Source organism: Entelurus aequoreus, linkage group LG12 (assembly GCF_033978785.1).
Source record: "Entelurus aequoreus isolate RoL-2023_Sb linkage group LG12, RoL_Eaeq_v1.1, whole genome shotgun sequence".
NCBI classification, from domain to species: Eukaryota; Metazoa; Chordata; class Actinopteri; order Syngnathiformes; family Syngnathidae; genus Entelurus; species Entelurus aequoreus.
Genome location: NC_084742.1, coordinates 3,807,416 through 3,817,415, shown reverse-complemented (window position 1 = coordinate 3,817,415; position 10,000 = coordinate 3,807,416). Strand labels below are relative to the sequence as shown.

General features: G+C 40.7%; 1 protein-coding gene across 6 annotated transcripts in view; it reads right to left on the bottom strand.

The window, feature by feature from the left end:
- The window catches only part of cald1a (caldesmon 1a), a 494,628-nt gene that overhangs the window by 456,005 nt on the left and 28,623 nt on the right, over positions 1-10,000 (bottom strand). The gene's annotated exons all lie outside the window — the stretch shown is intronic.

Sequence of the window (10,000 nt, the reverse complement as noted above, 5' to 3'; positions counted from 1 at the left end):
AATAATTTTAATTACTGCTCCGGTTTGGATTTTATGTGCCGTCAAAGTCGGTCCCGTCCATCACTGCTTGCAGCAAAGTTGTCAACTTTGTACTTTTTTTTTTATTATTATTATTTTTGTATGTCATTGCCTTAAATAAATAAATAAATAAATTAATTAATTGATTAAAAATTAATTTAAAAAAAAAAGACTATTAGTAAAAATACTAGTATTTATTAACACATGAACACACACAGGAGTAAGACTGCAGCTAACGATTATTTTTCTATCGATTAATCTATACATAATTTTTTCGATTAATCGGTTAATCTATAGATTATTTTTTTCGATTAATCTATAGATTATTTTTCCTTTTACCGATTATTTTTTTATTCAAAATGAAGATGAAAAAATAAATGTAGGCCAGTTTTTTCAAAAGGCATGGCTTTTATTTACAAAAAAAAAAGAAGTATGGCCACTCAGTCAACATTGACAACAACATGACTAAATATTCTGTAACAATGTAAACATTTAAAACTTTTAACCTTTAACAAAATTAAAAGTAGCTTATTTGCTTTTTAATGTGCAAATATAAAAGTCAACATCCAGTGCAAATCTTAATATTCTGCAATAGCATAAGCATTTCAAAAGTACAAGTATTGCTTATTTTGCTTTAAAATGTGCAAAAATAAAGATAAACATCCAATACAAAAAAGTGTAAAACGAAATATTCTGTAACAACAGTGTAAACATTTCCACAAAAGTGAAAGTATTGCTTGTTTGCTAAAATGTGCAAAAATAAAGATAAACATCCAATACAAAAAAGTGCCAATCTAAATATTCTGGAGCACTGTAAACATTAAGTATTGCTTTTAAAATGTGCAAAATAAACATCCAGTCCAACACAGTACACAATAACCAATTCTACTCATTCCAGTGAGTGTCTAACAGTTGTAATGAAGAAAGGTTAGCATGTCTACATGCTCTGCTTCTTTTCATGTTTACAATATTCCCAGCAGCTGAAAATAGGCGCTCAGAAGGGGTCGATGTGGCTGGAACTGAGAGGTAATTAGCCTTCACCTCAAGCCAGGACTGCGAGTGAGCTGAGCTGCAGTTGAAGTTTCTAGAAGGTCAACGGGCTCATAGTGATGTTACTAGTAGTTGACTGGGAGGTGTTTATTATCATTTGGGGAGAGTCCGCTGCCTGATGCTCACCTGCTAAACACCTATCTGCTCCACGCTGAAGCGCTGACTACATGCGCTCTGAATACGCACTGCTGATTGGCTGGTAACGCTCTGAATACGCACTGCTGATTGGCTGATAATGCTTCGTGTGTACCAATCAGATGGTTGTGTGGGTGGGACAATGCTGCGTGCTGAGACAGAGGCGGAATGAGCAAAGCAGCTTGTTAAGACTTTAGCAGCTAAAGTTAGCTTCAGCTTAGAAACTCGTTCGGTACACCCCCGTACCGAACCGAAAGCCCCGTACCGAAACGGTTCAATACAAAACACGTACCGTTACACCCCTAGCAGATACAAATGACACATTCATGTGTTTGTGTAATGATGACAACGTATGCTCGCGCGGACGATTGACTAGTTGATGGTTTTCTTTTCAAATGTTCGTTCATAGCCGTTGTGCTGCTATGATAGGCCATTTACGCTCGACACAGTGTGCATACAACAACATTATTAGGCTGTGTATTGAAATACTTTCACACTTTTGACCACTTTTGGCGTGATTTTTCCCCCCCGCTCGCACCGTCTGCTTTGATCGTCTGCTCTGCGCTTCGCCATGACGGTAGCGTGACGTAAATATGCGACGCGTCGACGCACAAAAACGGCGTCAACGTATTTACGTAAGCGATGACGTCGTTTCAGCCTTACACAGGAGTATCTAAGTTAGGTACTGTATCAAAAATGTGAAAGGAAGCCGCTGCTTATATCTTTGTGTCTCCCTGCAAAGATGCAGTCTGTTGTGCTGTCAGCGTACAGTAAATCCCAGCCAGCTGTTCACTCCCGGGCCAAAAGTGGAATTAGCTATATTGCATCAGCGCTTTAACGTTGAGCATTCTTCCCAGCGCACGACTTTGGGAGCGCAATTAACGCCATAAGGGGAGTTATGCAAGGTAAACTCCTCCAATATGCTGCTCGGCATCTTGACTTTGCTTTTGTAATCTTCCGGGCCGGCAGTGAAGCAAGCGGACGACGGCAAGAAGGAATCTGGGCGCTCGTGTCTAAAAGTTGTTTCGGTTAAATATTCATGCCTGGCCTTTTTCTTCCCGGCCTCGCGTAAGTGCAGGGAGTGAAATGGAGCGTCGCAGATGTTCAGCCGAGCATGCGTCTGATCAAAAACCCGCGTCCCTTACATGCAGAGAGAAGCCACACGGGGACCTCTCAGTCCTGCATGCAGGGCCGAGACAGTCAGACTCTTGACTAGGGATGATGTTCGAAACCGGTTGTCCCGGTTGTTCGATAAGAAAAGAACCGATTCCATGGACTCAAATCCCTTTTTGAGAACCGGTTCCCGTTATCCAGGCCACTATAGTAAAGAAAAAGAGTTGGTTCTTTATTCGAATCCCTGGGAACGAATCCCGTCCCACAGGAAATGCCCTGTGGGACATCACAGGAAATGCCCTGTGGAACATCACAGGAAATGACGTAGCGGCAGATACAGAAAGCAGCAAAAATAATGGACCGGAAAATACGACGAGGAAACGGCAATATGCAATTATTGCCAGGCTTCGCTCTCATGGGAGGGGAGCAGTACAACACTCATGTTGAAACATGTTCAGGCCGCACATAACCTGAACGTTCGAGAACCGTGTCTTGTCTTCGACACGTGGAGAAGCAGCGACAGAGATGACGAAGCACGCCCCTCTTCCTCTGCTTCAACCTGCAGCCCCAGTTCCAGTGAGTAACTAACGTTAACTGTTGCCGGTTAATTTCCATATCTGCTCACTCGTAGCCTTTAGGCTAAAATAAGTAAGGATGTCCGATAATATCGGCCTGCCGATAAATGCGTTAAAATGTAATATCGGAAATTATCGGTATCGTTTTTTTTTATTATCTGTATCGGGTTTTTTATTTTATTTTTTATTAAATCAACATAAAAAACACAAGATACACTTACAATTAGTGCACCAACCCAAAAAACCTCCCTCCCCCCATTTCTTTCTGTTATCAATATTCTGGTTCCTACATTATTTATCAATATATATCAATACAGTCTGCAAGGGATACAGTCCGTAAGCACACATGATTGTGCGTGCTGCTGCTCCACTAATAGTACTAACCTTTAACAGTTAATTTGACTCATTTTCATTAATTACTAGTTTCTATGTAACTGTTTTTATATTGTTTTACTTTCTTTTTTATTCAAGAAAATGTTTTTCATTTATTTATCTTATTTTATTTTATTATTATTTTTAAAAAGGACCTTATCTTCACCATACCTGGTTGTCCAAATTAGGCATAATAATGTGTTAATTCCACGACTGTATATATCTGTATCGGTTGATATCGGTATCGGTAATTAAGAGTTGGACAGTATCGGAATATCGGATATCGGCAAAAAGCCATTATCGGACATCCCTAAAAATAAGGTTACCTCTTATGTCAACCAGGACTGCAGAATTGTTGATTGATGACTGTGGCGTTCTTAGTGTCATAGTGTGTGTAGTTAGTATGTTCCAATAGCAGCAGAAGTGCACTTTTTGAAGAGCTGTATTATTTTCAGTTTTGTGCCCAAGGGTCTAAATTTAATTAACACTATATTATTATTTATACACCTATAGTGAACACAGAGACAGGTTGTTTTTGTGTCACTGTATATATTTGTTTTTCTGAAAGATCCCACTTAATATACTTTGGGTAACAACAGTCAATATTTATTTTTTTTATTTTATTTTTTTAGGGGGGTAACAACAGTCAATATTTATTTATTTTTTTTATTTTTTTCTTATAAAATAAAAGTGAGCTTTTGTTAAACCAAATGTGTTTTTTTCCATATACAACAACCTATCTGGATTCGATAAGAGGATTCGATAATGGGCTGGAACTCGATCATTTCTTATCAAACATCATCCCTACTCTTGACAGACTCGCCAGAAGACGCGTGAAATCACAAGTTCACCCCGAACGAGGGCTCCTTTTCTCGAAAGCCACGACTGGAGTATCCTTGAGAACAACCTGCTGGTAACGAGTGCGCAGTAATCTTCCGTAGGACCTACTTTTAATTGACAAAAGAACCATCAAAGGCAACTTCACAGATGGGACTAAGCCTAAATTATATTTTAATTAAGAGGGATGTAAGGATTGCTGGCTTCCCTCGGCGAGGAAGTGCTTCCCGGCGGACCGCCTCTCACATTTCACGGCGAGGTTATTGCGGGAAAGCTCGGTTGGATGTTTAATGGAGGAGCCGAAAGGAGGCTGCGTTGTTTTTTAATCACTGCTTTTCTTATTACAAGAAGTCTCGGGGAAATGGCAACACAAAGAAAAAAAAAAGGCACAAATGTCAGCAAATGTTGGAAAAAAACAAAAAACATCCGTTTCTAGTAGGGATGTCCGATAATGGCTTTTTGTCGATATCCGATATTCCGATATTGTCCAACTCTTTAATTACCGATACCGATATCAACCGATATATACAGTCGTGGAATTAACACATTATTATGCCTAATTTGGACAACCAGGTATGGTGAAGATAAGGTACTTTTTAAAAAAATTAATAAAATAAGATAAATAAATGAAAAACATTTTCTTGAATAAAAAAGAAAGTAAAACAATATAAAAACAGTTACATAGAAACTAGTAATGAATGAAAATTAGTCAAATTAACTGTTAAAGGTTAGTACTATTAGTGGAGCAGCAGCACGCACAATCATGTGTGCTTACGGACTGTATCCCTTGCAGACTGTATTGATATATATTGATATATAATGTAGGAAGCAGAATATTAATAACAGAAAGAAACAACCCTTTTGTGTGAATGAGTGTAAATGGGGGAGGGAGGTTTTTTGGGTTGGTGCACTAATTGTAAGTGTATCTTGTGTTTTTTATGTGGATTTAATAAAAAAATTAAACTTTTTTTTTTTTTTTTTTTTAGAAACGATACCGATATTATAAACGATACCGATAATTTCCGATATTACATTTTAACGCATTTATCGGACGATAATATCGGCAGGCCAATATTATCGGACATCTCTAGTGGTCCGGCTCCTCCATGTTAGGAGTCCTTCATTTTCGACCTGACCTCCTCCAGGGACTGCGGTCTTGTATAATGATGCTCACTTGTAATAAAGCAACTTTTGCTTCAGTAAAGCATCTCGGACGTCTGTTTTGATCCAGCTGCACTGCCGTGTCACCCTTCTGTCCGGACGAAGATGACAAGGTCAGAAACACACATCAGTAGCGAATTTTGTTCCGTGTATTAGCAGCGTTTTGGGGGGTTTGTGAGTGTCTTTTTCCTCTTGCATTTCATTTCATCCGGTAACGGCAGCCTTCTTTATTGTCGGCATTTTCCCCAGTGTTGTATGGCGTTTCTGCCTGTCTGATTTTGGATCATTTTGGCGTTCGGATGTGTAGTGCGAGTTTAGCCCACTTGTAGCTTGTAAACAAGCCAAAAGCCCTGAGCTGTCAGCTTGCTGTCCAGCGCGACTCTTAAGGCGCTACACGAGGACACCCAAAACCAGAGCTCCCGCATGAGCGGAGGCCGTCATTCATTTGTGTTTATGAGTCGTCAACATGTCATCCATGCATGCAGGGGCATGTGCGGGCGGGCGGGGGGGTGCAGTTGGAGGAATTAAACCCGCAAATCACCTCGGACGTGTCATTTATTCTGACAACAGGTTAGCAATAAACACGGAGTCATTACTGCGCTTGCCCTGCTCGGCCTATAAACGTCTTGGGAGGCAGGTAATCGTGATGAGCTTAACATCACTGTTCGCTCTCACGGGCCAGAAGGGATCCCCGCCCCGCATCTGTGTGCACATGGCGGGCGAAATGGCAGCTGCAATGGCCTGCGAGATATTTGATTAGGGCTCCCCCGAGGAGACGCGGCGCCGCTGCAACCGACAAAGAAAGGGAGAAAAGAGACGGCCCGGAAGAAAAGTGCCGTGCCTAATTTGGGACAACGGGAGATTAATACACAGAAGACATTCCACGTTGTTGTAAATGCAAAGTGGCGCGTCAGTTTGCAAAAAACAAACCAAAAAAAAAAGTCGTCTCAGCGGCCCGCTAACCTTGAGAACTGGCAACAAAAGGCGGGGTTTATGATTCCGTAAATCATTGCTCATTTATCTCTGCCAAGGAGGCTTTTCTATTTCTGTTTATACAAACACAAAAAGGACCCGTATCGTCCACATGACCGACATTTCACTTGCACGTTCTCTTTATTTATTTGTTTCTTCTGTAAATGCATCTGGCAGTCATTTCCCATGACATCCATTAGTTTCTGAGTAATTGGTAGACAACTAACTGTACTTGGAACAGCAACGCCATTTCCCCGCAGAGAAAGTGTGGATAAAAGCATATAAAACACTTATTTTGCATCACTTACCGTATTTTTCGGACTGTAAGGCGCACTTAAAATCCATTAATTTTCTCAAAACTCCGCCTTATAACCCGGTGCGCCTAATGTACGGAATCATTTTGGTTGTGCTTACCGACCTCAAAACTATTTTATTTGGCACATGGTGAAAGGATAAGTGTGATCAGTAGATGGCAGTCACACATAAGAGATACGTGGAGACTGCAATATGACTAAAGCAAACAACACCAAATTGAATATGTTCCATTGAAAATATAAAACATTACACACGGCGCTCAAAAATCTATCAAAATGTTTTAGTACGACTTTGGTAATCTATGAATTAGATATGTTTTGTGTATAAAGTAAGACATTAGCTGGTGTTTTGTTTCGCAATATTATGCAAAAGCAAATTTTCTAACCTTCTGGTACTTGCTGATCTGTATTTGGGATCTGCATAAGTCCTGAAAATGTGCGTGCGTCCGCCTTTGCAGTCCGTAGTCGATAAGCTTCTTCTTTTTCTCTATCTTCTTGTTATGGGACATTCATTCTCCGCTGTTGCCATTTCTAATATAAAGTAGTGTAAAGTTCTTACTTATATCTGTCAGTAAACTCGCCATGAAAGCGCTAAAATATACTGGTGTAGTGAGTTTACATTATTCACCCAAGGAACTTTAGTTGTTCGAGAGTATCGGTCGGACGACACATTTCCCAGGATGCTGCTCAGTAAAGTCTGAATGTCGATAAAACAGTTAGCTCCATCTTTTGACACTTCTTCCACTCCCGTCCTTGCACGCTACACCGCTACAACAAAGATGACGGGGAGAAGGTAAGACATTATCTGGCGTTTTGTTTCGCAATATTATGCAAAAGCAACTTATTTTACCTTCTGGTAGTTGCTGATCTGTATTTGGGATCTGCATGAGTCCTGAAAATTTGCGCGAGTCCGCCTTTGTAGTCCGTGCCGACACCGAAGTCGTTAAGTTTCTTCTTTTTTCCTATCTTCTTGTTATGTGACATTCATCCTCCACTGTTGCCATTTCTAATATAAAGTAGTGTAAAGTTCTTACTTATATCTGTCAGTAAACTCGCCATGAAAGCGCTAAAACATACCGGTGTAGTGAGTTTTCATGATTCACCCAAGGAACTTCAGTTATTAGAGAGTCCTGCTCGGACGTTTGTTCACGGGACACACGTTATTGTTGCACTAGTGAGTTACGGACGAGAAGATGCTACTCCGTTATTGATTGAAGTAAAGTCTGAATGTTGATAAAACAGTTAGCTCCATCTTTTCACTCCCGTCCTTGCACGCTACACCGCTACAACAAAGATGACAGAGAAAAGACCGGAACTCTCTAATAACTAAAGTTCCGTGGGTGAATTATGTAAACTCACTACACTGGTAATTTTTAGTGATTTCATAGTGAGATATAAGTTTGAACTTTACGCTACTTTATATAAGAAATGGCAACAGCAATAATAATGCTGTAATAATGAGTAATAATGCTCATTGTCATTTATGTATTATTTTTTATTTTTCGCTAACTGCTTATTTGCTATCACTTTTACCATCATATTTGTACATGTCGTATTTGCTGATGTTGCTCTGTTGTTGTTGTTGTTGTTATTGTTGTGTTTGCTGTTGTTATTTTTGTCTCTCTGTCTTATCCCCCTCTTGTCCCCACAATTCCCCCCTCTGTCTTCCTTTTTTTTTCTTTCTATCCCCTCCTGCTCCGGCCCGGCTGCACCAAATGATAATATAAATACATTTAATAAAGTCAAATACAAATAAAGCAACAAGAGAAGTATCCTACACTTCTCTTTTGTAAAGTAAATCTGAACAGCCGATATGGGCATCTACATCAACTACCGTATTTCCTTGATTTGCCGCCGGGAATATAGTATTCGCCTGCCTAGAATTATAGCCGGGTCAAACTCGTTTCGCAAAATAATTAGCGCATGCTTGGCACTTCCGCAGGGTCAAATATGAGTCATTAAATGACTCCCGCCTCCTGGTGGTAGAGGACGCTAGTGATCCTTCTTGCGACTACCAGTACTGCAGAAGAAGACAACAAGCAGCAAGCGTGAGCAGCGATCGTTTGCTTGCACTTTTACCATGGAGGATTACATATCTAAAACAAAACAGTTTTCTAAACTGGACTTTCAATCGAAGCAGGAGGTAATAATTAAAGGAAGATCTCCAGAGACTTTTAAAACTGAAGAAAGATAAGGAAGACTGCCTTTGATCAGAAGCAGCTGTACATGGACATCATTTATAAGTAAAGGTAAGAGCATAATAAAGTTTTTTTTTATTAAATGTGCTTTTCATGATAAGGTAAGCGCCGGAGTGAGAAGAGTTTTAAAAATAATTAGCGCATGCTTGCCCATCCCGCATGCTTTTGGTAAGCGCAGGAGTGAGAAGAGGTTTTAAATTAATTAGCGCCCCGGCGGCTATTCAAGGAAATACGGTATATGATTTGCCTGAGAAGCTGGGCAGGACTAAAAAAAAAAAAAAAAAGAAAGAAAAACAAAGAAAAGAAATGGCAACAGCACAGGGTGAATGTCCCATAACAAGAAGATAGAGAAAAATAAGTTAAGTTAAAGTACCAATGATTGTCACACACACACTAGGTGTGGTGAAATTTGTCCTCTGCATTCGACCCATCCCCTTGTTCACCCCCTGGGAGGTGAGGGGAGCAGTGAGCAGCAGCGGTGGCCACGCTCAGGAATAATTTTTGGTGATTTAACCCCCAATTCCAACCCTTGATGCAGATGTCAAGCAGGGAGGTAATGGGTCACATTTTTATCGTCTTTGGTATAACTTGGCCGGGGTTTGAACTCACTACCTACCGATTTCAGACCCCGTCGTCGGCACGGACTACTGTGGCGGACATGCGCAAATGTTCAGGACTTATGCAGATCTCAAATACAGATCAGCAGGTACCAGAAGGTAAGAAAAGTTGGCATTTTTTTTCCATAACTTGAGTTGATTTATTTTGGAAAACCTTCTTACATTGTTTAATGCATCCAGCGGGGCATCACAACAAAATTAGGCATAATAATGTGTTCATTCCACGACTGTATATATCGGTATCGGTTGATATCGGAATCGGTAATTAAGAGTTGGACAATATCGGAATATCGGCAAAAAAGCCGTTATCGGACATCTCTCGCCACAACTGATGCAAGCGTTTAGGAGATCAGCAGCCGGTCTTCCCTATGAAGGCATCAAGCACACTTCAAAGTGCACTCAGCATCATGACAGCATCCAGCCCACCCAAGCACGAGCGGATGAACGGCACAGCTAATTAGTCTTGTTTCTACTCCCCTCGCCTTCTTTATCCTCCCCCTCCCTGTACGCAGGATATAAGACAGTGTGTGTGTGTGTGTGTGTGTGTGTGTGTGTGTGTGTGTGTGTGTGTGTGTGTGTGTGTGTGTGAGGTGGCGGGGGGGGGGTCACACGTTCACGGCGCCGGGGTCAGACCATGC